The 6,834-nt window shown below is 35.3% G+C and overlaps 1 protein-coding gene across 1 annotated transcript in view; it reads right to left on the reverse strand.

The window, feature by feature from the left end:
* LOC106463869 (mitochondrial ornithine transporter 1-like) overlaps nucleotides 1–2,693 on the reverse strand; it is a 50,857-nt gene extending 48,164 nt beyond the window's left edge. Inside the window, exons 1-2 of the mRNA XM_022391500.1 lie at nucleotides 2,683–2,693; nucleotides 323–325 (exon numbers count right to left, since the gene is read on the reverse strand). The gene's annotated coding sequence lies outside the window, so the exon portion shown is untranslated. The remainder of the gene's footprint in view (nucleotides 1–322; nucleotides 326–2,682) is intronic.
* Nucleotides 2,694–6,834: the final 4,141 nt, after the last annotated feature.

A 6,834-nucleotide genomic window follows, 5' to 3' on the forward strand; every position in this document is an offset into this window, starting at 1 on the left:
GTCTTAGATGTACAAGAATACCGAAATGTAGTAAACGCTCGAGCATTCACGAACCTTCGAGTATATGACGTGTTACTAACGTCACGTGACCTCCGCTGTCGTAACAATATAAATCATTTTATTTTTAGAAAAACATTTAGGTCTGTGTTAGTTATGGCGCATATTGAGTTACTTTCTACAAGCAAGTTGATTATTTACATTTGTGTAATTAGGTAATGTCATTTGTAAACGTGACCTAAAAGTTACCACATTATCCAAAGTAAGAAACAAAAAGGACGTTTTTGGCACAATAAAAGATAAAATCTTTATTAGAAATTTCAACTGACTAAGTTCGGTAACACAGTTACCATCATCAGAACTAGTGTTGCTGAAACTTGTCAGATGAAGTTTCTAATAAAGATTTGATCTTTCATTATGCAAAGAAACATCATTTTTGTTTCTTACTCTTAACATAGTAGCACAATGTGACTGAAAATAATTTACATTATTCAAGCTTGTAAAAGTGTTAAAGGAGGAAATAAGTATGATAGTTATCCTTGATGTGGATTTTGACTTTGAGTTTTTTACCAGATTACACCAATAAAAGAACAATGCTACAACACTGATGACATGAGTGGGATTATTTTAGTGAAAATGAAATAGAACTTTGAGTACACAGGAGTTGAACTTCAACTATGAAAATGGTGATCATAGAGTCACAGATTGAGAGAGAGAAGCATTACTTGGAATGATGAAATTATTAAGCGAAAATCAGGAAGTAATTTACAGAAAATTATAAGAGAACAAACAAAAAGGAGATAAAGAATAAAAGGTTAGGAAGAATGAGAAATAAAATTAGAAGAAGACTAGGAAGAGAAAGACAGAAAATTGATAGAACTTGATAGGAATTTAAGGGAGAAGTTGAAACAAATAGACCTACTATTTACAGAAGAATTAAAATAACAAATAAATGGGATTAAAGAAAAGACTAATGAAGCTCTAGGCGATGTACAGAAAGATTACAACAAACTCTTTTACGTAAGCCTGGGGTGAGCTTATTCCAGCCTGGGTGGTCATGGCAGTCCCAAGCCTGGATGAAAGAGGAGGGTTGTTGTCAGAGCCAGCCACCTGAGAATAAAACTTCTTGGCTAATACAATATGTGAATCCCAGGCTGCTCAGAGATGGGCATATGGCTAAGGCATTCCTTGTAAGTTTGGAATGACAGTCAAAGGTAGATGGAGTAGAGAATATCAAAAACTGATAGATCAAAATAGGATAAATTAAGACATGAGAGAGGTGGGTGTAACACTGAAGAATGTGGTGGATAGAAAGTATTGGAGAAGAACTGCCTAAGCACCTGACCCCAAAACTAGATGGGATTAAGGTTGAAAGAAGAAGAGAGATTTCAACAATAAAATTGCAGAAGTATGGAAAAATTATAGTACCAAGATTGAATAACTATAAAGAAAAATCAATGAAGTTAAAAGCAAAATACAAAAAGATATCAATGAAGTTAAAAGTGAAGTAAAGGAAGATATCAATGAGATAGAATATAGTTTCATTGAAGTAGAAAGGAACATTGGTAACAAAAAATGTATATAGAAATTATATTAGATTGAGGATTAAACCACATACACACCTGTTTTTGCCTTGGCTCTGGAGTTCCAGCCTGATATGGAACAGTAGAATTTATTTGATCTACACCTATTAATGCTACTGCTGTGTCACCTATTACTTAAGGACTTTCATGAACTACTCCAACCATGATACTTTGAAATATTGTTCCAGAATTTAGCTGGCCAGTTCAACAATGGCAAATGGAGAAATCCTTGGACCATGATAGGAAGATATCACGTAATGCAAATTAGGCTCACTTGGAAACTATCTCAAATGTAAATGGGTGGAATATTGCTGCCCATTTACAAGTGCTAGCTTCAACATCGTTAAGTAACCTTCCAGCTGAGAGCCACAACAAGTATTAAGCATTGATAGTTGCCTTTTCCAACAGGTTCTGAGAATTACACACAAAAAAGGTATCCAGAGCAAAGTTCTAGAATAGGGTACAGAGGGAAGAAAAGGCTTTAGCTAGATTGGCAAAAATTTGAAAAGGCTTTCAAATTATCTTACCTAGCTGCTTCTTGTGAGCGATGGATTCATTGTCCCACAATCATAACAGACAAGGTGTGTTATTTTCTTATAGCAAAGCCACATCAGGCTATCTACTGGGTCCACCGAAGGAATCGAACCCCTGATTTTAGAATTGTAAATTAAAAGACTTACTGTTGTCCCACCTGGTGACAACAAACAAAGATATGAGAGCTAGGTTGAAGCAATGTAGGTGTATATCTTTAAGGAAGTTTTTGCACAACAGATAAACAACTAAAGACATCACTTTGATGTTAGTGGATTGTCAGATTGAGAAACACTGAAATATGAATCCCTACTTATGATAATCTTGAAGAACTACGAGGATTGGTTAGACAACTAGTTACACAGTATGAAAGGAATAAATCACAAAACAGTAAAATGTTTCCAATAATTGCAGACAAAAGCTTGTAGGGAATACCTCCTCCCAAAATATACCACATAGAATGAATTTTTATAGATGTGGAAAACCCATTCAATACATCCGAGACTGTAAGAAACCATGGAGACAATACCTAAAGGATGAGTCTTCAAGCCCAACCAGATAGAAGAAATACCAAAGGCTAACCAGACATCAGAAAACAGGGGTAAGCTAGATTTAAGGGGCAAAGCTCAGCTGAGAATACTCTATATGTACCAAATAAAATTAAAAATTTATTGTTTAAAGTAACCAATTCACAGGCTTATTGATAAGACGTTTTGCAGTATGTTGGTCGACACTAGTTCTACTACAATAATAATTTGACCCATTTGGTAATGAAAGGTGGGAAACTGCCACAAGATATGAAGAAAGAAGAAGGAGTGATGCCAGCAACAAATGGACATAAGTTTCCAGCAAGAATAAGTTGCCTTTGCAATAGAAAACTTCTTTGTGCTTCATGGTGTAGGAGTAATTAAAATCAAGGAAGAATGCATATCAGGAACTAACTTCATGCAGAGTCAGGGATGTGAGGTTGGTCTGGCTTTAAATAGCTTCACAGTTTATGATGAGGAAATTCCTGGGCACTACATGAAAATTGCTACACTAGAGGCTAAACTTCCTGTAACAACGAGAGTGGTCATTGTACCACCAAGAAGTGAAACTCTTACCAAGAACTGTTAAATATAAATTTACATCTAATGACTGGGCTGTACACAGCCAAACATCCCAACGTGTCCTGGTGGAATAATTGTCGTGGACGTGAAGGAAGAAGATATCATCATCAGGACCATGATCACATCAAACCACAAAATTATAGTCAAATTTGGATAAGACATTGCAAGATGTGAGGCTGTAAGGATAATACTTCCACTTCAAAGAACATCAGAAGTAGTGAACTTTGAGGAACGATGTAGAAAGCCTGCTGTATTATAGTAATATTATTCTGTTCTTTTACCACAGATATTTTTGTGGGGAAAAAATAAAAAGGAAAACTATTAGTTAGCAGCGAGTTCAGTTTATAAGCATACATTATTTCTATGTTTCATAAATAACAGTTTCATTCTTGGTCGCTAGATTGTAGCACAAGTTATGCTAATATAACGACCGTTTGTGGCTTTTTATTGGACAAACATGATATCTGCCAAAACAACTTTAGTAAATATATATAAAGAAAGAATAATATAAATTAATATTCAAGATAGCGGTCTACTTTTCTATAAATTTTCAGTTGGGTTGAACCTGTGTGTGTGTGTATGTGCAGTATCTTACTTTATGGCCCGGCATGGCCAGGTGTTTAGGGCGTTCGACTCGCAATCTGTGGGTCGCGGGTTCGAATCCCTGTCATACCAAACATGCTCGCCCTTTCAGTCGTGGGGTGTTATAATGTGACGGTCAATTCCACTATTCGTTGGTAAAAGAGTAGCCCAAGAGTTGGAGGGGGAGGGTGATGACTAGCTGCCTTCCCTCTAGTCTTACACTGTTAAATTAGGGACGGCTAGCACAGATAGCCCTCGTGTAGCTTTGCGCGAAATCCATAACAAACAAACATACAATTCTACTTTATGACCTGGGATGTGAGTGATGTCTTCCTTATTAATCTATATGACTCTAGCATGCAGTGGAGTCGATTGTATGCATATGTTGTTAGATGGGATGAAGTTAGAAAGCATGGGTTCTTTAAATATCTCCTTAACGTCAGTCTGGTGCTTTGGGGTACTTGGACAATTCTGTAGGAACCATTCCAGCTTCAAACATATTGTTGTTTGTGAACCCAATAACATACGTTGATCAAAGTGTAATTGAAATGGATCTCCCTTAAACTTATACTTCAATATTAAACAATTTTCGGAATACTAAGTTTATTTATTATCATCCAAAGGAAAGACAGACTCCACACAATAGAAAAAAAAATCACTACACTAGAAACCTGAATTGGAGAAGAAACTGACAGAAAAGAGCCAGCTTCCTGATGCATGAAAGCAGAACCATCATTACTTAATTTTAGGGTATAGTTACACCATGGTCCAGCACTGCTCAAGAAAATTGTGGAAACTAATTTATTCACATCATAAAAAGTACCCTACTACAAAATGAAATCTGAGACCTGTCACATGCTTGCGTGTACTCTACTAAGTAAGAGATAATAACTGAATGTCAGGTCCATGAACAGATAGTGTCTCCAGTAGCCATTGAGTTAGTTGGAAAAAATGTCCAAAAAGAAATGTTTGGACTTTGGACTATATATATTTTACTTGGTATGTATTGTTGAAAGTAACCTAAAGTAAAAATGTGGTGCTAGAGAAAATGAAGTTGTCATCAGGTGGATTGAACAAAATTATAAGAAGACAAAAGTAATGTAGCACTAAAGAAAAAAAAACAGTCAATTAAGGCGAATAGAAACTCAAAAAGCACAAAAAAGAAAGCACATTAGAACACAGGCTGTGTTGAGGAAAAGATGAACCTATGATCATGTCCTATGATGTAATATAAAAACATGGAATGAATATAAGCGAAATGTTTCTCTGTACACATTTTTAGCCGTGGCATAGCGACTCATAGAATGGCTCTGAGTTTTTTTTGTTTTTTTCAAGTACAAAGTTTTAGCTCATAGCTCTATCTATTGACCGATTTGATATATAATTACAGCTGTGGCTATTGAGGGTTACCCCTTGTTTGTATGAATACATTGTCTTTTTGGATAACCACCATCTTTGATTAAGATTTTTGGGATTTTTTTTATTAATCGAACTGTTGATAAAGCGACATTGTAAGATAATTATAAAATAGTATTTTTTTTAACTATAGTAATAAGAATTGTAAAAATCAACTGTCTTTTTATCGATATTTCACTTCTTTTTCATTCCATATTGATATTGTTACGTCTCCGTTTGTTAATTGATTTTTCCGTAACTTCGTTCCAACGAAACTTTGACGACACAAGTCTTTACTTAATAAAACTGGTTTATTCTTTCCGAATACAACTTTACGATACACTTAATTTCAACAATCGCGCTAAAACAAACGCTATAACAATGAACGTGCTCAATAATATTCTCTGACTGCAGATCAATTACTCACTATCTACACACACATTACATTATTCTCCCGTCACGTTGTCACCCTCTTTTATATACCAGACTACCCTATCTAGTAAATGCTAGGGCATTCGTGAAGGAACAAGATAGTTCTAGAAACTAGAGGGCGTGAGAATGGTCACGTGATCTCGATGACGCAACAATATCAACTGTTTTTATACTCTCCCTTAAAATATTAGCAAAGCTCGGGTCTACTTCCAACAATAACTTAGGCCTAATTGTCTATTTTTAGGCGCTTGTATTAAGATAGTTGAAGACGTATAATTGTTATGAAATAGGGAATATTTTAAATTATGACATCAAGACGTGTAAAAATCAACTGTCATAATGTTGTTGTTTTTGTTTGTAAATATCTTGTGTGTATTTGTGTCTAAATTGCATTTGTATATCATCTGAAACCCGTAATTATTTTCTTTCGCGTAATCTGTTAATTGTTGAGCATTGAAAATGAATAAAGTTGTGGCACTGACCATTAAGGCTAAGTACCGTAGAATGCATAGCTGCTAAATTTGTGCTTGTGTGAAGCGTTTTTAAACTTTTGTCGGTTTTCAGGCGCTCTTTTGAATTTGCACTGAAATGTAATGGTATTCTGTTATTTATAAGCTACGAAAACAAGGTAAAGAATTAACTTAATGTGTTTTCTTGCGTATTTGTTTATGTTACTGGAGTAACTGCCTCTAAAGTTAATGTTATAAACGTCATAGTTTTCCACTCATATAGAAAAATACACGTTAAACGTCGTTCACTTTTGTACTCGTATAAACGTAAATGTATCTATACACAATTAGTCAATACGGATATTGCATTTCCAGGTGAACGAGTTTTAGCGATCATGCGTATACGCATAGGCTGACTAACACACATTGTTCTTTTAATTACATAGGTGGTTTGACCATGTAAAACAAGTATTTCAAGTGGTTTGCAAACGATGCCATATGCGTATTTTTTGTATTTCTGTCTTGTAGTTATGATAATGCTACTAAAACCATCTGCTGCCATCCCTAATTTTTAATTACTGACCAGGGGTAAGGCAGCCAGTTAGCAGTACTCCACATTCTACTATTCCCACTAAGTGATTTGCTGTAACTCTAATAACGCACACAAAGCTTAAAATAGCGGAGATACATTGTGGTATTTTACGGATTCGAACACGGCTTGCCAGCTCCGACATAAAGAGCTCTATCACAGGGCCA

Source organism: Limulus polyphemus, unplaced genomic scaffold, assembly GCF_000517525.1.
Source record: "Limulus polyphemus unplaced genomic scaffold, Limulus_polyphemus-2.1.2 Scaffold1507, whole genome shotgun sequence".
NCBI classification, from domain to species: domain Eukaryota; kingdom Metazoa; phylum Arthropoda; class Merostomata; order Xiphosura; family Limulidae; genus Limulus; species Limulus polyphemus.